The following is a 24,254-nucleotide window of genomic DNA, read 5'->3' as shown; positions in this document are numbered from 1 at the left end:
GCACGGCACAAGAGGCCCTCCACTCCATCAAGCTGAAGAACCTTAAAGGAATGATGCTCAAAATTGATCTCTCAAGGGCTTTTGATAGGGTCAGTTGGCTATATCTCCAGATGTTACTCACCCACCTGGGTTTCCCTCCTACTTTCATCAGACGGATCATGTGTTGTATTACATCGGTATCCTTTTCTATATTAATCAATGAATCAGCCTCCCACACCTTCCGAGTTGAGAGGGGACTCAGACAAGGATGCCCCCTTCGCCCTACTATTCCTCTTGGTTATGCAAGGCCTTAGTCAAAGGATTGCAACGGAGAAGGATGTAGGGAACCTCAAGGGACTAAAGATTACAGATCAATGCTCTCTGTCTCATTTCCTTTTTGTTGATGACATCCTCATTTTCTTGGGTGGTAGCATTCAGGACATAATTACCTTCACAGGATCCCTGAGGCTTTTTAGCTCGACCACTGGGATGGATTTTAACCAGGCTAAATCCACCATAACCCTGTCAAGATGTACTCAACAGGAAACCAATCTTGCTCTCCAAAACTTCCCCTTTCAAATTCAGGCCCTCAAGGATGGGTTGAAGTACCTGGGATTTAAGATTAAACCTGATGGATACAAAATAGCTGATTGGACTTGGTTGATCACAAGGATTGAAAGAAGACTAAATCTATGGAGCCACAAGTTGCTATCTAGGGCAGGAAGATTGGTGCTTATCAAATCTGTCCTCGAAGCCACACCGGTTTACTGGATGTCCCTGGCCTGGATCCCACAAGGAATTATACAAAGGATTCAGAGAATATGTTGCAACTTCTTATGGAAAGGAAATAAAGAGGGGAAGTTATATGCTTGGGTCAAATGGAGCAGCATAGCTATCCCCAAAAAATGGGGAGGGTGGGGGTTAAAAAATTTATCTGCCTTCGCACAGGCTCTTGCAGTGAAATTGGGCTGGTTACTCCTAAAACAAAGAAGCCTGTGGACTAAAGTGATCACCTACAAATACATCTGGCTGACACCACTGTTGGATTGGTTAAGACTACCAACCTGGAACAGAAAGAGCATCTCGGTCATCTGGAGGGTAGTTTTGAATACTCTCCACACTATTAGAAAGGGACTCACCTGGAGGATTGACAATGGAGAGGAAGCCCATATTGGAATAGATCCATGGATAGGATGTGGGAACTCACATCTACTACCACAGGCCCTGATAGAAAATCTGAATCAAAATGATATCTATTCTATATCACATATAAGAGACCCCCAAAACACAACAATATATCAGCAAGCCTGGTTATCAGGGACAACTCTAGACATCCCTGATAGATGGCACTTGGAGTGGGGGACTTATTTGAGAGCCTTAACTGAATCAAATGTTAGATTAAGGGATGAGCCGGATGAGCTGCTATGGGGACTAGCACATAATGGGAAATACTCCCCTAAGGAGGGGTACATAATAATTCATGCTAGTCACAAACCTGAAGCTTTAAAGAACTGGTGGCAGAACATCTAGAAGCTACAGGGCCCTCCTCGCTCCCGATTACTAATGTGGAACATTATTGAGGACAAAGTCCCGACTGGAACCAATCTTAGGAAATGGGCTTTCCCTAGGCCTACATGATGTGTCCTCTGCAAAAATGAGGAGGAATCCACCATCCATCTCTTCCTCACTTGTCTGACAACTCAAAATGTCTAGGCACAAGTCCTACAGATCCTTAAGATAGCACATACTTGATCCGGGGAGGATGTTGATATGGCCTGGAATAACTGGTGGAATAATGCTTCGAACCTGAAATTGAGGAACTCGCCACTAATCGTCTCCTGGCATATCTGGATATGCAGGAACAACAATATTTTTCAAGGAAAACAAATTATTTAGGCTCTGATCATCCCAAAGATATGTATGGGTTTCCTTGAGATCCCAGAGGAGACACAGCATACTTGAACAAGGCACATCACCCTTGAAGTCATTGATAGAAGGATTCCCTACTTCGATGGCGCTGCCCAAGAACTGGGGTGTGGTGGAGGCATCATCTTACACAAATCTGAATCACATTATTTCCATATCATTTTGGGGTTAGGAAATGGCACCAACAATTATGCAGAACTCATGACCCTTCGCCATCTGTTACACTTTGCTACATCCAAAAACTGCAGAGACTTATAGATATTTGGGGACTCTAAGATGGTCATAAACTAGTTCAATTGCACAACTACATGCCATGCTTTCTCACCTAGAACAATATTGGATGATGTTTTATTTATATAAGCACAATTTGATTTTGTTTCTTGCACTCATATATACAGGGAACGCAATGCTGCCACGGACAGGTTATCAAAAGAGGCAACGAATCACCCTTGAGGAGAATGGTTGATTAGAGAGCACACACAAGCACAAGTTTATTAGTACTACCACAGACCGTATATAGACTAAGTTATGCAGAGGGCAGACGAGCCCTAGTTACAACACTCCTTTTTTAAATATTTTTGCACAGATATATGGATATGTAAATATTTATGTAATTGAACTTCTACCAGCACACCCGAGTATGGGATTTTTGTAAATTTTCATAAAGTTTTTGCAAACTTATTTCTGTTGACCATGGTCAACTTATTGCATATGCCAAGGGCATTTACAGCATGTAATTTTCTTGAAAATGAAAATTACGATTTTTCTTTCCAGGGAAAAAAACACTTTTATATTAAAATATTTTATTATTAATAATTTTTAAAATATTATGTGTTAAATTCTTATTATATGTATAAGGAATTATACATGTATTATACCAACAAGCATATTGTTTAGTGTTAGATTTTAAAAAAAAAAAACAAAACAAAAACAAAAAACAAAAAACAAAAGCAAAAACAAAAAACAAAAAACAAAATCAAAAACAAAACAAAAAAACAACTATATAACTTCATTCAATTCAAATTATTATTTATAATTTTGTTTTTATTAATAAAATTAAAAATAATTTTTTAAAATATAATTCATAATATGTATATTATATTAAAAAAATTGTGTAACCGTGATATTTCAAAACTTTATGTTTAAATTTAATTAATAACTAGCAATTGTCCCAAAAGGTACAAAGAGAGGCCGATAGGATTATTAAATTGGAATTGTTGAATTTTTCTAGAAGAGTTAATTGGTTTGTGGAAAACCTTGTTTTCTTGGACTGGATCATTGTGCAATTACTTTTCTTTAGATGTCTTGTTTATATCTATATTACAAGGAACACATTAAATGTCTTATTTCATTTTAGAGTAAGTTAATTACCCAAAATCAAGAAACCTCTATAGATGGCCAAGCATATACGAAGAATACATCTCATTCATATGCAATACCAAATCCATCTTTTCTTTTCTCTGAGTAAAATTTCAAAAGCATGAACACATGCCATTTCATATGCACAATAAACCCAACTTCTGAAATTTCAATGCTTGGATGCATCCCATTCATCCATTCGATCAGGTGAGACACTTTCAACCGTTGATCTGAACCAGAAAAGGAAACAACGGAAAATCAAGAAAGCACGGAAAGTCAAGAAAGCACAAAAGCTCACGAGAAAGGATTCTATGCAGAAAATCAAGAAAGCCCGCCCTTTTTCCCATGGAAAAATCATCAATCCCATGCCTTTCCACCATGAAGCACTATCATTTCCTATTATGGAACTATAGGAACATGTTACGAACAGAGGCAACTGTAGCGCCGTGAACAAGCTCGCCCTCTGTCAAAGCCTCCTTTAAACACCATACTCCCACATTCGATTCCGCTCCGCAGTTTTCCTGCAATCGACGACATACTGGCTGTAGCCGCTGTGTAATAAGAGCCTTTTGTTGTATTTTCTAATTTTTATTTAAAATATAATACTCACAATTGAAATTCATTGAAACATTCAACTTAAACCACATTATTAAATCATCTACATAATAGAAATGTGTTTATAAATTCCAAGAAATGTAAGGGATATTCCACATAAATTAAAAGCAAATATTAATTGAAAATGTATAAAGAACTGAATCAAAATATCTACATAAGAGTTTTGAAAGTGGGTATTGTTTCAGAATAGTGATAAGTGTGTATTGTTTCAAAATATATGAATTCTCCTTACTGGTCGTTCTCTACATTTAAAACAAGTTATGCCCAAATTATTGATTGACCTAATTTTTGGTCGATTTGTTGTTTCTTCCTTAATCATCCTCAAGATCAAGTGGCACATTCAGATCAGGAAGAACCTCGACAGACAGATCCAGAGTGTCACGGATTCAGATCAAGAACAAGAGGAGCCTCCTCTGGCAGATCAAGAACAAGAGGAGCCTCCTTCACCTCAAGAGCCTTCTTCTTATTTTCGTGTAACGCCCTTTCAAGAAACTGTATAACAGGGTGAGCTTCAATTCTTCCATGTGACAACAAGCGGATATCGTTGACAAGAACAACAATAATTTCACCTTTAGATGGGTCATCTTCCCATAAAACCTCAGCACCAACAGTAACTGTAACAACGCTACTTGTAAATTTAGATGATCTATTGAATCTGGTCATATACATAGTCCGACAGACCTGCAATCAGATCAGATGCTTTACTAACGGTTTGTAAAAATAATTTAGACAATTGAGAATAATCCTGAGGATGAATTATACTACATGGTTTGAAATTAATATACACAAAAATACCATTATGATTTTACCTAAAATATTTCAATTTACATGATTAATCATGTCACAATACAATAAGGAAATACTCTAGAATCCTAATGATAAAAATTAAAAGCAAGATCAAATTCAATGTTTCTAAATATTTTAATCTACTAATAAAATCTTCCTGTTCTTACCTAAAGTAGCATGAACATGTAATTATGATGTCATATTATGCAGAAAATAGAGAATAAAGTAAGGAATAAACTGGTAAAAATATTAGGGAACCTGTTTGATCATTGCATCAAAATAGAGAAGGTCGTTGTTGTAGTTTGATATGATTATTCCGTTTTTCAACTCAGCGTGGTATTTATCACATATGGTTCTTTTCATTTGCAACTTGCCACGTTGCGAATCTTGTAATTGCGTGGACTCGCATCGAAATCTCACTATCATTTCCTCGATCTGGTTACTGTCTCTCAAATTCACGCTCTATCGATTCTTCTGCTCAACATAACAACAATAAAATAGAATCACCAGGATAGACCATGCAAACACTCTTTTAAAAAAACATAAATTAAATTCAAAACAAAAAAAAAAAACACAACGAAAATAAAACACTGTAAAATCCAAAATGCATGGCCATGCAACAAAGAAAATAAACTTGAACAAGAAACAAGGCAAGCCAATGCAATGCAAAGTATTGAAGAAAATGATGAGATGAAAGCGAGAACGCGCTCTATGAGATGCTTAATACTAATCAGTGCTTGCCAAAAGCCATGGAAGAAGAACAGTGCTTGCCAAAAGCTAGGGAAGAAGAACAGCAACAACAACTAGCAGGGAAAAAGCAGTAAAAATATCTTCAAGAGTGACATAAAAGAATGGGAAAAAGCAGTAAGGCAACTCAACCGATATTTGGAAAAAGCAGTGACACTTCAAATCAACGGTTGAAAATGTCTCACCTGATCCAACGGAGCAGGATAAAAGTGTTGACGATTGTTGATGCATAAGAAGGCCTATCGGCCTAAATATATAATTAGAAATAAATATTTGAAAGATTTATAAATAAAGTAAGTGAAAATCCATTTGACCATATAAATTAAAATAATGTTAATTCATATTGGTAATCATAATATTTCATAATTTTTTATTATGAAATACTTAATACTTACAATACATTTTTTAAGTTATTTATATATAATTAATATTATGCATATCACATTAAAAAACATAAAATTATAAAATATGTCCAAAAAAATATTGATGCATTATCAAAATTTTAATATATATATATATATCCAAAAATGTGAACTTTATATATAAAATAAATGGTATTATTAAGAACAAATATAGAATCAACACAACTCGATATTAAATAACTCTATTTCCATTTTTAAAATATGATTTAATGAAAGTGATAAATTAACAACAACAAAAAATCAACATAGAACCATTTTAGCTCCAAATTTATCAAGTATCAAAAAGAATTAAATTTCTTGAGATATAATATTTTTCTCAAATTTTACACTCAAAAGATGATTTTGATCCCTCTAAATACTTGATTAAAAATAAATAAATAAATAAATCTTTATAATTATTGTTTATAATAAATTATAAATTTGTAATTATTTTTACTAAAAAGATCAAAATTAAATTTTTTTATTTAAAAATAATGATAATAATAATAATTTTACCTCTCTTTGATTGCTTTGTTTTAATGTTAGAATCCTTTAATTATTATTTTTGTCGTAGGATCTTGACTCATTTATTTTATTTTATTTTTTATTTATTTTTTGACTATGTTCCCTGTCCTGACTTGGACTGTTTGTTTCTTTTTTTTGTATTCAAGCCTTCTGTGATCCATAATGAATTAAGCAAAGTCTTTAGTTAAAAATCACAATTAAAAAAATAATAATAATAATAAAAAAATAAAAAAAATTGGCCGAAGGGTTTTGAACCAACAAGTGTGGTTCATCATACTGTTTGTTTCTTATTAATGTTTACATTTTTCCATCTTTCTTCATTATTATTATTATTATTAAACTAACTGTTATATTAGCCCTTATAGGAATATGATTTGATCTTAATAATCATTATTAAAATATTAATTTTCATAAACTAGTCGTTATATAATCTTTTTGGTCTCTACATCGCCATCTATAATCTAGTCGTTACATCGCCATCTTTTTGGTCGTTATAAACTAGTCGTTATATAATCTTTTTGGTCTCTACATTGCCATGATCTGCATCGTCATCTAGTCCTCATGATGAATCACACTAGCTCGTTCGAAACCCGTCGCCAAAATTTTTTCTCCTTCTTCTATGTGATTTCTAGGAAAAGACTCTTCTTAATATCTATTATATTAATATATTTTTTAAACTTTTCAAAACTATTAAAACTATAATAATTTTGAAACACTTTTTTAAATATTCTTAAATATAAAATAGAATTATAAATCATTCCAACTCATCTCTTACATTTTTAAAACTTTTATAAACTAATTAGCATACGCATTACTTATCATTATCAAAATAAAATATTTTTAAAATTCTTATGAACTAATTATGATGGGCATTAATCATTAATACCCAAATAAAATATATATTATATAAAGGAAATCTTTTATCTATCTTTTTTGTTTTTTCTAATAAAAAAATTGTATTAAATCCATTATGTGTTCACCTAGAAATTTGTTTGGTCATTTCTAGGGGAATATCGACCAAATCCAATATTAAGAGACAAGCTAACCTGAATTTACATGAAAACTAACTAGCCTAAGATTGACAATGTCAATACATATACTACTTTCCAGGTAGAAAACCCACGAATGATTATGGATTTTACTGAGGCTCATTTTTTCCTTTTTCTTTTGTACATCAATCCATTTTGAGGAGCTACCAGAGGAGTTACCACAGTCAGATGTAGATGAGACAATAATTGCATTTCCTTGGTCCAATTCCAAACCCAAAGGTTCTGCTACTTTAGCTACTTCCTTATCACTATTCAAGTGATATAATTCATGAAAGCATTTATGGCCCCTCATTGACGAAGCCAAAACCATAGTTGTATCTTGTGCGTCATTAGAGGGATGGATCTCGACATGTGCATGATGAGATGTCCCTGCATGTTGCTGAGTTGAGGTTGAAGGACTCACTTTTGTTATGAAATTTTTTTGTTGTTGCATATCCTATGGCTTATGAGCTTATGAAGTCTTAGCTTCTTTTGGTCTTGCCAACCTCATGACTTATTTGTGGAATCCAGAGGAGGAGGAGAGCCCTTGAGAAGAGGGACACAAATTCTAGAGATGATTGGTTGTTGACAGATCCTACAACAGAATGTTGTATTTTCATAGTCCTCCCTCTGCAAAAATATAAAGTCATTCCACTTGAAAAGGATTTTTTCCAACAACCCTTTTCTAAGATTGATTTCAACACATATTCGAGCAAAGGTCACAATACCTTTCTCAAGCCTTTCTTTGTCTACTTTAATGAAATGACCAAGTGAGTTGCCCACATCAGCTAAGATGTCATGATGTAGAAAATGAAGGGGAAATTTTATGAGTCTTACCCAAATTGGAGTGACCATAGTTGGCATAGAAAGGAGGTTAAAACCAACAAACCGAGTTATGAAAAACGCCCACTATGGCTCCAAAATGAAGGTCATTCATTAAAAACCTTTTGATAATCTTTCAGATCTTAAAAATACACCACAAAAAAACCTTACAAGCAAAAAAAAATCTCTATTTGGGGACCATGTCTAATGCACCTATACTCTGAGTGTAGATGTTGTAGGACATAACCCATTAAATTAACAAATAATGGCATGCATCAAATAATCCATGTCAGCATCCCTGGGTTGAAGATGATCCACTTTAATAGTTGAGATAATTTTCTCCTAATCCACAATGTAGCCTAACCCTATGATCTCTTTAGGAATCGGCTATGTGGGCTTTAGCTTGGGGATATCCTTAAAGGATTTTGACTGAGAGGCAGAGGATGCACCTAGCCTTTGGCTCCACTCTTTTAACTCGAAACTAAAAATATTGAAGCATCCTTAGCCATGCCATAATCTCTTAAGTGAATTCATTTCTTGAACTTCCCTACCTTCGTGAATAAACCACATAAAAAACAATGGGAATTCCTACATGATCTTGAATTTTGGCATCAAACATAGACACAAAATCACTGGCTTTCACCTAAATACAGAAAGTGCTCCCTGAAATCGGTTTCATGAAGAATAAATGGTTCAAAGGATTTGAAGTAATAACTTCAGATTGGATGCAAGAAAAACATTGCTGCAAACAAAAAAAAAAATCCTCTCTCGTTGACCAAAACTGCAACTAAAGCAACAAGATGGGGGATTCTGGAAAATGACATAGTCCTGAACAAAAAAATCTCTCAAGAATGAGGCAACAATTGAAGGCATTAGGGGCAACAACAGAAGAAGTTTACATCAGATAAAAAAAAAAATATCCTTGGCCCGCCACATTGGAAATCAAACTAGAGACAATAAAGCGAGGAGTCAAGAATTAGCACAACTAAAGGAGCGTCCATGATGGACAAACTAAAATAAGTTATTGCCCCACTTATGGGTGTTGAGAAATCTAAGGCATTAGGTGATTTCTCTTCTAATGATAATTGTCTTTAAATGCTTTTTACTTGTTTAGATTAGGTTCTTCTCTTTGTTTAGATTAATATTGATCTTCTTCATCAAACAAATACCAAAGCATAAACAATAAGGAGACAAGAGACACTGAATTTAGGCAATTAGCCAAGGAAAAAACCTCTCCAACTAGAGAGGAAAACCAAAAAAAAAAATATTCTTCCTATAAATACATCAATTAACGAATACCAAGACCAAGACCCTTGAAACAACAACCTCTCCAATACTAAGTCACAAGACCCTTCTTCACTGCTTCTTCTACTTGCCCAAGTCAACACAAGTAAAACTACCTTCTTGCACTACTAGTCTCGATTATTCTGAAATTTCAGTCCTTTTCCACATATATGCAATATGTACCTTTGCAATTCCACACATGTGAGGTGATGGAGAGATTTTTTGATGCTTTCCTCATTCGCTTTACTTGAAGACTTCTCTTGGTAATCTCAGCTAGCAAGGGAGGTGGATTGGAGACATTCTTGATGACTTCTTCAAGGACTGATTTGATACCACTGCAGAAACCTAGTTTCTGCTACATGTACGAGGAGATTAACCCAAAAAATAGTGTCAAAGATCTTCGTTCTTCCTCTCCTCCTTCTCGGTTGTTATGAGACTGCTCTCCTTGTGATTTTGTACTCCTTTTCTTGTCTTGGATGCTTGACAGAGTTTTTGCCTAGGTGAGGTCAAGTTTCCCTATATATAGTGGTTTGTTCATCAAGAATAAGTTAACTTCTCCTTGTGACAAGGTCGACATGCCTTTTTCTAGAATCATCCTTACGCGGAATTCAATGATAGCTTGTGACATGGTCTTGTAGGGCTAACAAAATTTCTTTTACAATGAATTACATGCCCAAATGGGTCTTCAATCCTTGACATTAACTATACTAGACTTTATGACTTGATGACCAACCTAATAGATCACAATGGGAGCTTCAACTAAAAATAAAATTCCTTCAGCATGAAACCCATGACTCGAGCATTAAAAAATAATTTTATTTTTCTTCTTTACATCAATTACATAAAATAATGATTACAAATGTCATTATGAAGACCGAACCTAGTTACATTTTTCAACACTCCCTCTTAATTAGGGAGGTATTCATAATCCATACAAGGTACTTGGACATTCTCAATTTGAATAATTCTCATAAGAAGAGTCAAATTGGTAGCCGATATCTTTAAAATCATACCCTCCAGCATTATTACATAGCAAGGCCTTGACTAACAACTCTATCTCTCCACAAGATCAGAGCACAACGACGGTGAGACCAATGATTTATAGACACCCTCATAATTGTCTCTCCTGGAACATACCCCACCCGGGTTTTCTCAGAGTATGTTCCACCAGGACTATTCTTATCTTGGATTCCTAGTCCTCAAAGAATATCAGTCCTCTACGACTACTCTTACCTTGGATGCCCTAACTAATCCTCAAAGAGTATCAGATGCTAGATGTTTACCCAATCCTCCATTATGTCCTCCCCAGTAAAGACAAGAATGGTGTGTCTATCTCTCCCTCTCAAATTAGGGAGGACATACCCATTCAATAGAAGGAATGTACCCATTCCTATAAAAAAAATGTGTCCAAGCTCCCTCTTAACTAGGGACTAGACCAAGCTCCCTCTTGACTAGGCACATGCTTTCAGGAGCTCTTAAGGTGGAGATCATGAGACAACCAACTACTTGTAGAACTCCTTCCCCTGATGTCATGAATTCTTGTGTTGTCATAGAGTCTACATTTTTTGGCACTTCTTTATAAGGCACTGACCATCCATCACTTTCATCCATGAGTCATGTCATCCTTCCTTTCGTTGGAAATTGATCAATTAATGCATATATGGCCTTCCTTCATGCCATGCAGCCTTCTTCATATCATGTTTTCTGTAACACCCTCCTCCCACATCCACCCAAGTAACCATGCCAACTGGATAAGCATGAGACGAGAGGCTACTATGATCAGATTAGACCTCCTATGTGACTTTAGGGAAGTGGAATCAACGGAAACATCACACACAGTCATCAAAAATCATCAACAAAACCCTTAGGAGACAAGTCATCCATTGAGACAGCCTGTCCTTGGGTCCCACTGTTGTTCTGGATCTCTTAGGCCATATTCGCTCTCATGCTATGGGCAAGGGAGTGACCAACAACCTAAAGTCACTCTCACAGGCCTACCTACCAGCAACTGTGGACCAAAATTGTCAGTTTTGTGCCAGTAGCCCTGGGATTTAAGCCACTTTTTTAGGCCCAGAGCCCATGCCACTGCTGAGAATGGAGTGATAGCTTGAAATCATTAAAAAAATAGTGAAAAAATGATGCAAAAGCAATAAGATGAACAAGACCATAACTAGACCCCTACTAGCCATGTCAGGCATTTCGTCAAACATATCATCAACATGTAACCTACATATGTAAACAATAGACTTAAGTTTATGGATCTCAAACTTATCTGAGAATCGCTATGAACCATTTTTCCATCATTTAATTTGTTGCATTATCATCTATTAGGCCATAGATACATTATCCATTCATTTACATGTAAAAACATGTTGAGATCCATACATAGTTGTTGTCATAAAATATGCATATAACTAGAATAATAGGAACATAATTATCATAAACATATCATCCATCAAAATACACATATACATCAATACATTTGCACATGGAAATCAAGGGAATGAATTTCTCATTAATGAATGCATTAAACCAACCGAAGATGGGACTACCACGTTCCACCCGACCATAGAAAGGCTAAGCCAAATCTCTCTTTAGCCATTCACCCCCGTGCCATATTCTAAGCATGAATGTGGGACTCAAACCAAAAGAACCAACCGGGGCATACCGAGGCTAAACCACCTCACCCCCATCAACAGAAATCAGGCTTTACCTTAATCCATCCCGAATCACTAGGCCAACACAATGAACACATCATAACATGCTTTACTGTGATCTCCACCCAATCACTAGGCCAAACAATCATGGATGCCATCGGATTTCTCCACCTACACTGTGAGAAATTTTATTGTCTCCTAGTCTCTCAGGATTTACCGCAATCCAAACTAGGATCATTAGGCCCTAAACCGAGACCCACCCTCTGGGCTTTACCACATATCCAAAACCTGGGATTATTAGGCCCAACGGAGAGCAAACCACCTCTTAGCTTTACCATATATCCTGTCATTCATCGGCAAGGATTCCTAGGCCACCCGAGGCAACACAAAATATGGCTTTACCACAATCCATAGTTCGACTCAAGGGTTACTAGGCCATGTGTTCTATCATTTCAGAGATCCACCTCACTCCTCTTCAAATCCATCCGGCAATCCAGCTCAATCAAAATATGAGAACCCCATCACACCATGGTTATCCAAAAATGGCAAGTCTAGGCTGAAATATTGTTACACCTAGAAAAACCCATCCCATGGTAGAAAAGAACCACATGCAATGCCATGCATGTCGAATCTGGAAAGGAAAATACACATGCAAGTTGATACCTACAATGAAGCATGTTGTATCTGTTTGATCCTTCCTTTCCCTGCTTGATCTTTGCTTCCTCTTGCCTTCTTTTCCTTTCTTTCTCCAATGCCGAAATGATCTAAGAAAACTCTAAGTGTCCAAGAGTATGAGAGAGAGACAGAGAATAACGAGAGAGATCCAAAACTCAACTAAAAAAAGGTTACCAACTGATCCTGAGAAGCCCTTTTATGAATGAGGCCTCTATTTTCTTCATTTTCCATTATTTTCCTTCATTTTCCCCCTCACATGCAACCTATGACCTTTCACCTCCCTTTTCTCCTAATTTCCATTATTTTCACAAATAAATGTGCCAAAAATTCCATTTTGCCTTTCCAAAGCCTTAACCATTTCCTTTGCCAATTTCCTTAGCCATAAACAACCAAATGAACACCCCCTAAGATGTCTTTCCCAACATTCAGCTTGGAATAAGTGTCCCATCAACTGTGGTTATTGTTTTTAACTTTTATTACATGGAATTTTCACCAAGGCTGTTACAGAACCCTCCCCCTTGGGGGACACCGTCCTTGGTGTTCAATCACACATATACCTTAGCAACCTACTGACATGGGACATATTGCTCATGGAGCTTTATAACACAACTCATTGCAGTATCTACAATGAAAGACCTGCTCAAGACAAAACATCACGACAACACGATAACATACCGCATAGTGGAGCTTTATAACACAACTCATTACGGTATTTATAATGATCATCATGTTGAGTGCCAACCCACATGACATCATAGTATCATGATAACATAATCACATGATAGCATAATAACATGACAACATAATCATAATGACATAACACCCATATCACATAGTGGAGCTTTATAACATAGCTCATGGAGGTATTTACATCCATATACATGTGTACATAAAGAAACACCACCAAAATATATACCAAAAACATATACCACATCATATATATATCAAAACATATACCAAACACCATATCTAAGAATATACCAAAACGCCATATCAAAGCATATGCCAAAACACCATATCAAAACATATACCAAAACACCATATCAAAGCATATACCAAACCACCATATCGAAGCTGCTTTGCCTCAACCAGAAAACAAGGAAGGATACATAGGCCGCATCTGATCCGCCATCTCCCATGTAGCTTCATTGGGCCCAAAGTGCTTCCACTACACTTTAACTTGCTCAATTTCTTGGTTCCGGAGCATGAGCACATTTTTCTGCAATATACACTAAGGCTCTGGTTGGAATTCTCCATCTGGTTCCACCTGCAATACAGACAAGTCAATCACATGCTCAACATCCTTAACATACTTATTAAGAAAATATACATGGAAAACATCATGGAATTTCACTATCGGAGGCAGTGCAAGTCGATAAGCTACTGGCCCAATCCTATCAATGATACTGAAGGGTCCACAAAACCATGGTTCCATCTTAGCACATGATCCAATCCGCAAGGATCTCTTCTTTTGTTTTATGTGCACGTACACATGTTCCCCAACCTGGAACTCCTTGAACAACCTGTTCCTATATGCATAACTCTTCTGCCTATCGTGTGTTGCCTTTATATTCTTCTTGATCACCTGCATTTCCTATTTCATGTCCGCCAACATATTTGGTCTAATCAATACCTTGTTAACCAGATCACTCCAATTGATATGAGTGTTACAACTCTGCCCATAGAATGCCTCAAAATGACTCATCCTCAATGACTCCTGATAACTAATGTTGTATGCAAACTCTACAAAAGGGAGATACTCTTCCCACTTCCTCTGTTGATGCATCACATACATCCTCAACATGTCATATAATATCTTGTTGACCCTCTCTATCTATCCATCTGTCTATGGATGATAAGTTGTGTTGAAGGCCAACTTTTTGCCCAAACCTGCAAATAAATCCTTCCAAAACTTGGAAATGAACTTCGCATCCTTGTCTAACACAATCTTCTTCGAAACATCATCTAGTCTAACCACATCTATGATGAATAGATGTGCCACATCACTAGATGAGAACGTAGACTTCACCAGAATGAAGTGTGCAACCTTTGTTAGCATGTCCAAAATGGCCATGATGGAATCATGTTGTTTCACTGTCTTCGGCAGCCCTGTGATGAAATCCATGGAAATGACCTCCCATTTTCACTCTGGAATCATGATCAGTTGTAGCAGTCCACCTGGATGTTTATGCTTTTCCTTTACTCATTGACAGTTGAAACACCTTGCCACAAACTTTGCTACATCCATCTTCAAATTCGGCCAATAATAATGTCTCTTCACTATTGCCAGTGTATTTTGATAACCTGGGTGACCTGAATAAGGTTTCACGTTAAACTCCCTCAAGATCACCTTCTTGAGCTCACTCCTATCTAGCACATATATCATGTCTCTGAACTTGACCAATCCATCCGTTGTAAGACAATAATCCATACCATGTGCACCTGCACATGTACCTTTACCTGCACCTATACCTATACCCTCCTGCAACCTGTGCACAATCTCCATATACTTGACATCCTATTATCCTCCTTGCAGGATCCTATCCTATAAGTTTGTCCCATAGGAACTCATAGCTGCCAAGTCATGTACCTGTACCTATCTACTTAGAGCATCTACCACCCTGTTCTCTTTACCTTTGATGTACCTGATCTCGAAATCAAACTCGTTGATCATGGCCAACCATCTAGTCTGCCTAGCATTTAGATTTGGCTGGTCAAACAAATACCTCAATCCAATATGATCACTCATAAGTACAAACCTCCTGCCAAGAAGATAGTGTCTCCACATCTTCAATGCATGTATGATCATTGCTAACTCAAGATCATGTGTCGGGTAGTTCTACTCATGCTCGTTTAATTTTTGGGACTCATAACATACCACTTGTCCATCCTGCATAAGGACTCCACTAAGCCCTCTCTTGCAAGCGTTTTTACATACCATAAACTCTTTGTCTGGATCTACAATATGTAACACTGGTGCATGTGTCAACAACTACTTAAGTTTCTCAAAGCTAGCCTCACACTCCTCAGTCCATTCGATCTTCTTACCTTTCCTTTGCAATGATGTGATAGGATAATCAATCTATGAGAAGTTCCTAATGAACCTCCAATAATATCCTACCATACCTATGAAAGATATATTGAAGAAAATGTAACTAGGTTCGGTATTTATACATATAATTTTGATCTTTGTACTTGTAAAGAAAAGAAATATTATTTTTGAGAATTATAAGAATGAGTTTCTTGCTCATTCCATAGGTCTAGGAAAGTAAAGATTCAAAGAGCTCTTCCTGAGCATTTATGAAATGTATATGAGTCAACTTAAAGTCAAGAACAACCCTCCAAGACCAGCACAATCCTCTTGAAAACAAGCAAGAAAAATGGTGAAAAGAATAGTCAAGTCGGCCAGTAAAATTGACATAAAGAATAGACATGTCTGCTCACATGAAGTGACACAACAATCCATCAAATCATGTCGGCTTGCATGCATGGACGTACACCTATAAATAGGCAACCACGGTCACTGCAAAAGAACACAGAAGGATCTCGCATAGCTCTGAAGAAACTCAGATAAGTATAGGTCTGGACTTTACATATTTTAAGGAGCACTCTCTCGGATAAAGCACAACAATGATACCTTATCGGACTCACCTAAAATCTCGTCAAGAAGTCTTAGTCTCCTTGTTACAAGCCTCAGTGCATTACTGAAGCAACATATTTCGGTGTCATAATAAGTGCAGCCACAAGTATACACCCTCGGTAAGAAGGATCCCTATCAAACTTTGTCTCAGCCTTCATATACCATAACACGGTCACAATTTTGATAATTACTGTCTCACTGTCTCGGAATATATAGAATAAAGAAGATTGATGTGATCTCTATTGTAATGCAACAGCCATGAAGCTTATAGCTATGATGAGTCCCTCGGTGGAAGTACACGGATATTCTAAGTGATGTTGCAACAATAATATATGTCTCCATGGTGCAATGAAGATGATGATTTCAGTAGTATGAAGAAGAGGATTGGTGTCTTGGTCTTGGAGTGGCTCCGCCAATCAAGGGTCATGGTCTTGGTGTTTGTCAATTAGAATCTCTATAAAAAGAATTTTATGTATGTTTTCGTCTCCAAGAGGGAGAGGTTTTGGCCGTGGAAGAATGCCAACTTATTGTGTTCTTGTCTCTTTGTTATGGTAGCTATTTAATTATTAAAGAAGACACATTAGTGATTAACAAGCTAAGCATTAATAGTTATCATGTAAAGAAGAATCTCATTAACTCCATGCCCTAGATTCTTCAACATGGTATCAGAGCTATGGTTGTAGTCTAAGGAAGGGCACAAAAGAGACACTTAAGGATCAGCTTCAAGAAGGACATCAGAACAAGTTGAAGGAATTAAAATATCAGACTTCAACAAGCAGTATACAATAGCAATACAATTAGAGATAAATCTCAGTTAAAGTGAATTATCCATGCTAGTACTCAAAAGTCGGATCACTTTGAATCTTCAGATGGTTCAAATAGGTACAGGACCTCGGTGATGAAGTTCTCCTCTATCAGTCTCAATAAGCATAGCGAAGTATGATATCTCAACATTCTTGTGATTACAATACAATCGCTATCGCGGCATCCTCATAAACACAGTCCTCAACATGCTCATGATGGAGAGATACTAACAAGTCTTGGTATCTCTGTCTCAGTAATCTCTCGGCATAAAAATGATCGTTTCAAAGACCCTATAGCACCACTCAGTTTCGATGGAAAGAATCAGGTAATCCCACAGTAGGGAACAATCTCATACACAATCTTGAATAAGAAACTCAACAATACTACAGTAATATATATATTCTCTGCACAACCATGACAAGAAAGATCTCGATGATAAACACACTTACATTCTTGCTCAAGAAGCAGGCATGATCTTAACATAGGTTATGATCTCAGTAAAAACTATGAAGAGACTATCATGATCTTGACAGATCAAAAGGTAGATCTCCAATACACGTCTCAATAAAATCATAGAGATGAATTCGGTGGCAATTTTGAGTTCACAATACAATGTACAATCCGAATGAACAACACTCATAAGACATCACAGTCTCGGTGCACTGTTACAGTGATATACTTGTCACAACTTCAAATCTTGTAGCAATATAACATGAACTTGCTGATAATAAGGTCCAATTGTGGGATGGCAGTATCACGAGCATGTCAACAATGTGTTTAGTATAGAAGGAGTCAAAAGTCATGATGCCAGAAGGTCTCCAAAGAAGTTTTGGTATCAAAATTCATGATGCCAGAAGGTCTTCAAAGAAGTTTTGGTAAAAGGATACGAGTGGTTCATCATGGGAAGCTCAAAAAAAAGAAACATTAAGGTGAAGATCTCCTCTTCACATTCCAAGTAAGTATCTTTCATGTTTTTTATTAAATAAATTTGTTTTGCAAGGAAATAGAAATAGTGAAGGATAGTCATAGTCCTCATTAAAAAGGTCCTTACGTAAAATAAGGAGGATTGTAATAATCCTCATAGAAAAGAGAAATAATTCATGCCTATGGAAAGGTCTCTAAAGGTCAGATAGTGCCTGAATGTATCAAGAGACTCATAGGAATCATATGAAATCACTCAAAGGTCCTCACATGCTAAAAGAGGAGACATAAAGAGAGATATATGAAATTATAGAAGATATATTCTCTGAAATTATAGTAAAGAAGGTCACATCACTTAGACCAACACAAAATCTTAGTCCTCAAGAAAGAATAAGTATAGCTAAGGTTCAATGCCATAGAAATATTTTGGAAGCTCATATCACTGAAAGATGAAGGAAGCTAAAGAAAAGGGCCAAGGAAAGAGGGAGTAACAAATCTCTCCTATGAGTAAGATAGTATCCCTCACAAAAAAGGTCTTATCATAAGCTCCTAAATCTTGTGCTATCAGATATGACAATGATAATAAGATGCAACATGGCATCATGGAAGCATTAGAAACAAGATCTCATGATATCATCATGGGAATCATGAAAGACAAAATCCATGGCTCACAAACATGTATGATATAGCTCTTGGGAACCTCAGTGGACATTGAAGGAAGGGAAGAAGTCATCTAAGACAAGGCTCATCATACATCAAGTCAAAAAGGAAACATATGCCAGTTGAGGATATACAAGATTCTCAAAATTCTCTTATGAAATACTCATCGAAGAGTTCACAAATCTATAAAGGAAGAAAGTGCTTCAACGGGAACTCCAACTTGTGGAATCCATGAGATGATGATGTGATAAAGCAGAACAAGGGATTGAAGATCTCTTCAATCAAGGAAGCTGCTAGAAGAAGCCTCGATGACCTGAAGGTAAAATAAGGTATGTATTATTATGACATATGGTTGCATGTAACATGTATCATCAATTCCATCTTGAGAAGCATGATCAAGAGCAAAATGATCTCCTCCTCTAAAAGAATGCAAGAAGGCATAAGTTGCACTAGATGAAATCAACATAATATGCCCTCATATAAGGTATGAGGTGGTTAACTAAAAATAATAAAATCTGATTGAAAGCACTTGGGAAGGAAATGTATGAAGAAGGAAGAGATCGTGAGATATGAAACCCTAATGAAGGCAATCAACATCCAAAGACCAAGAAAATTTGAATAGGAAATCTCTCGGAAAGATATGAAGACTCTAATGAAAATCTAAAAAAGATGAAGACCCTGGACAATGGATATCTTTGGGAGATGCGTCAACATGAATGCAGGATTATGATACCTACATGAAGATGTCATGATAAAGAGCCATATAGTAAGGTACATTTGATTTAATGTTATGTTTTGATTTCTTCAATAATATCTGGATGAGTGCATGCAGGGCTACTGGAACAAGAGTTGTAAGTACAAGTAAAACTATCATTCATGTGGTGGATGGAAATTCCTGAAAGAAGCATGATGGGAAATAAGTAGTTATATAACAAAGGTTCCAGATATGTATCAAGAATACCACTTTCCATGAATAAATTTATGACATGATGAACCGAGAAGGAAATTGATCGATGGTTGATTCCCTACAAGGAAGAAGCTCAACTGAACTCTTTGACATCAAGGAAAGAAGTTGGTCAAGTAGCTGAAGGACCCACGAAGAAGAAGTTGCTGATAAAAAGATGAGTCCCTTGTTATGAAGGAGCTTTGACAAGTCCCTGATCAAGAGGGAGCTTGAATTAGATCACCCATGATTACAAAGGAGTGGCAGTTGTGTTTTTTATTTCATGTATCATGCACTAGACCAGGACTAACAGCCGTAAGTCTAGGTGAAGGCCATGAATGGAAATGTAGACACATGATAGACACAACATTCTTGTCTTCAAGAAACAATGGAGGATTGGGTAATCATCTGGCATTCAATACTCTTTGAGGATGTCTAGGGCATCCAAGATAAGAGTAGGAAAGAGGATCGATATTCTTTGAGGGTTGGGAACCCAAGATAAGAATAGTCCTATAAGGTCATACTCAGTGAACACCTGGGTTGGTATGTACCTTGAGAGACAATGATTAAGGTGTCTATAAACGATTGTTCTCTCCAACATTGTAGCTCATGGTCTCACAGAGAGATGGAGTTGTTAGTCAAGGCCTTGCACTATGACAATGTTGGTTGATATGATGTTATACAAATGCGATTACCAAACCGATTCTTCTTATGAGAAATTACTCAAATTGAGAATAACCAAATACCATTATAAATACCTCCCTAGTTAAGAGGGAGTGTTGAAGAAAATGTAGCTAGGTTCGGTATTTATACATATAATTTGGATCTTTGTACTTGTAAAGAAAAGAAATATTATTTTTGAGAATTATAAGAATGAGTTTCTTGCTCATTCTATAGGTCTAGGAAATTCAAAGAGTCAAAGAGCTCTTCCTGAGCATTTATGAAATGTATATGAGTCAACCTAAAGTCAAGAAAAACCCTCCAAGACTAGCACAACCCTCTTGAAAACAAGCAAGCAAAACGATGAAAAGAATAGTCAAGTTGGCCAGTAAAATTGACATAAAGAATAGACACGTCAGCTCACATGAAGTGACACAACAATTCATCAACCCATGTCGGCTTGCATGCATGGATGTACACCTATAAATAGGCAATTGGGGTCATCGAAAAAGAACACAGCAGGATCTCTCATATCTTTGAAGAAACTCGGATAAGTATAAGTATGGAATTTGCATATTTTAAGGAGCACTCTCTGGGATAGAGCACAACAGAGATACCTTAACGGACTCACCTGGAATCTCATCAAGAATTCTCAGTCTCCTTGTTACAGGCCTCGATGCATTACTAAAGCAACATATTTTGGTGTCATAATAAGTGCAGTCACACATATACACCCTCACCAAGAAGGATCCCTATCAAACTTTGTCTCAGCCTTCATATACCATAACCACAGTCACGATTTTGATAATTATTGTCTCACTGTCTCTGAATATACAAAATAAAGAAGATCAATGTGATATCTATTGTAATGCAGTAGCCATGAAGCTTATAGCTATGATGAGTCCCTCGGTTGAAGTATAGGGATATTTTCAGTGATGTTGCAGCAGTAATATATGTCTCCATGGTGCAGTGAAGATGATGATTACAGTAGTATGAAGAAAAGGATTGGTGGTTTGGTCTTGGAGTGGCTCTGTTAGTCAAAGGTCATGGTCTTGGTGTTCGTCAATTGGAATCTCTATAAGAATAATTTTATGCGGGTTTTCCTCTCCAAGAGGGAGAGGTTTTGGCCTTGGCAAAATTCCAACTTATTGTGTTCTTGTCTCTTTGTTATGGAAGCTATTTAATTATTAAAGAAGACACACTAATGATTAAAAAGTTAAGCATTAATAGTTATCATGTAAAGAAGAATCTCATTAACTCCATTCCCTATATTCTTCAACAAGATCTCACCTCATTCACACTCTTAGGAGATACCCACTCCATGATGGCCCTTATCTTCTCTGGATCTACTGCAATGCCTTCCCTGGAGACAACATGTCCCAAGTAGTGTACCTCATTATGAAATAAACTACACTTGTTGAGCTTAGCATACAACTAATGCTTCCTCAACAACCTCAATGTTGTTGCTAAATGCTCGACACGCTCTTCCTCATTTTTATAATATACCAGTATATCATCAATGAACACAATAACAAACTTATCCAAATATGGACGCAACACACTATTCATCAAACACATGAATGTATCTGGAGCATTAGTTAAGCCAAATGGAACAACAACAAACTCATAATGCCCATACTTGGTCCTGAACGCAGTGTTATAAATGTCCTCCTCTTTGATGTGTACCTGATGGTATCTGTATCTCATATCGATCTTTGAGTACATTGTTTCTCCCTTCAGCTGATCAAACAACTCATCAATCCTCGACAATGGTTACCTGTTCTTGATATTCATTTTGTTCAATTATCTGTAATCAATGCATAATCTAGGAGTACCATCTTTCTTCTTCACAAACAAGACCGGTACGCCCCAAGGTGATACACTTGGCCTAACGTATCCTTGTCCAACATTTCCTTTAACTACAACTTTAACTCAACCAACTCAGGTGTGCTCATCCTGCATGGTGCTTTCGATGCTGGACTTGCCCCTAGCACTAACTCAATAGAAAATTCTACCTCTCTGTGAGGTGGAAACTCTATAATGTCCTCAGGGAATACATCTTTGAATTGTTGTAAAATTGGATACTTTTTCAAGACATCTACATCCTCAGCCTCCTTACCCTTATCACTAGAAATGTGTGCTGCAAATAGCTTGCACCCTTTCCTGCGGCTACGCTCTTCTTGCATAGTTGTTACCATCCTAACTGATGTTACTTCCTTCTTAACCTGTAAGATTCTTGGTTCCCCATTGTCATCAACACACTCAATGGCTTTGTCATAATAGTCTACCTTGGTCCTATGAAGATACAACCAGTCCATGCCCGACAACATACTATATGAACCCAATGGTAATACATTCAAATGTGTTGCGGTAGGCATACCATTCAAGTCAAATGCACAAGATCTTATCCAATGATGAACTTGTTTCTTCCTACCTTTAGCCAACTGTACTAACCAAGACTCTGCATGAAATTCCTTACTCAAACTACACTTATCCACCAAGTCAGGACTAACATATCTATAATTAGGTCCAGGGTCAATCAAATTAGAAATAACTTGATCACAAAGCTTATCGTTCATCTCAATGATAGAGGCTTGGTGTTTTTCCTGCATGTTGTCCATTGCTGCATAAATATGTGGAATACTCTTACCAATATCCCCAACAGTCTGTGCCTCCTGTGCACTGTATATTTGAGGTCTTCCACCCTAATTCGGTGGACAAACTCTCTTAAGGTGCTCCTTACTGCATGTCCAACACTCCAACCGACCAGTTCCCTCACCTCTATGTTGTTGCTGATGTGACCCATGTCCTTGTGTAGTTGCATCAAATCTCTTTTGCGTTGCCACATTCTCTTTCTCATTTGCATGCAAAGGCCTTGTCCTCTTAGGCTTCCATTTACCTTTACCTTTTTCCTTTCCTTTCCATCCATGCTGAGATTCATTCTTACACTTTGATTATTCATAACAATGCTTCAATTTCCCAATAACTTCCTCAAGTGACTAAGGCTCATCATACTCAATCCGATCCATAAATGTTAATGGAAAACCACTGACAAATCTCTGAACTTTAGCCTTCTCATCAGTAAGATACAGTGCATAGCTCAATAGCTCCAAAAACTTGTTCGTGTACTCTTCGTCTGTCATTGATCCCATCTTTAGCTCATAGAACTCTTTGGCCTTATTGTCGTAGTACCTTTCTAACAAGTACTTCTTCTTGAAAAGTCTCTTGAAATCCCACCAGCTCAAGTCATTTGTCCTGGTGTCTTAGACCCGCTTAACATCTTCCCACAAAATGTTTGCCTTACCCTTCAAGTTGAAGATCGCTACTCTAGCCTTCATGTTATCTGTGTAATCATGAAACTCAAAGAATTTGTTCATCCCAAGTATCCAAGCCTCTGCATCTTCCGGCTTCTTCATATCTCCATCAAAAGTAGGTGGTTTTTCTTTCTTGAATTCATCTAGAAAGTATCCCATATCATTCCTCCTGTAAGGATGATAACAATGACGATAATGATGTCTATCAGAACCAAAACTAGAATAGTACCTGTACTCATCGCCCCTCCTATCCAGAGTGTCCAACAACCTACCATCTCTCACTATGTCAGATATATCCGACCTGTGTCTACCAGGAGACCTACTGCCATATGCCCCTTTTGTTATGTCCTCATGTCCATGGCTGATCCAAAGCGGCCCTTGTCGTTGCAAGTCTGACAAACTCTGAAGAAGTATAGCATTAACATTTGCTTGCTTCTCTTGTGCATGCATGATCCGGTCATTATATACCTTACAACTCCTTATCTCTTCCTTCAAGATTCTTAATGTA

The sequence above is a fragment of the Pinus tabuliformis genome, chromosome 7 (genome assembly GCF_031772625.1).
Source record: "Pinus tabuliformis cultivar Carrire ecotype Pingquan chromosome 7, CPIR1, whole genome shotgun sequence".
Taxonomy (NCBI): Eukaryota; Viridiplantae; Streptophyta; class Pinopsida; order Pinales; family Pinaceae; genus Pinus; species Pinus tabuliformis.
Note: the sequence above shows the minus strand (reverse complement) of the source record.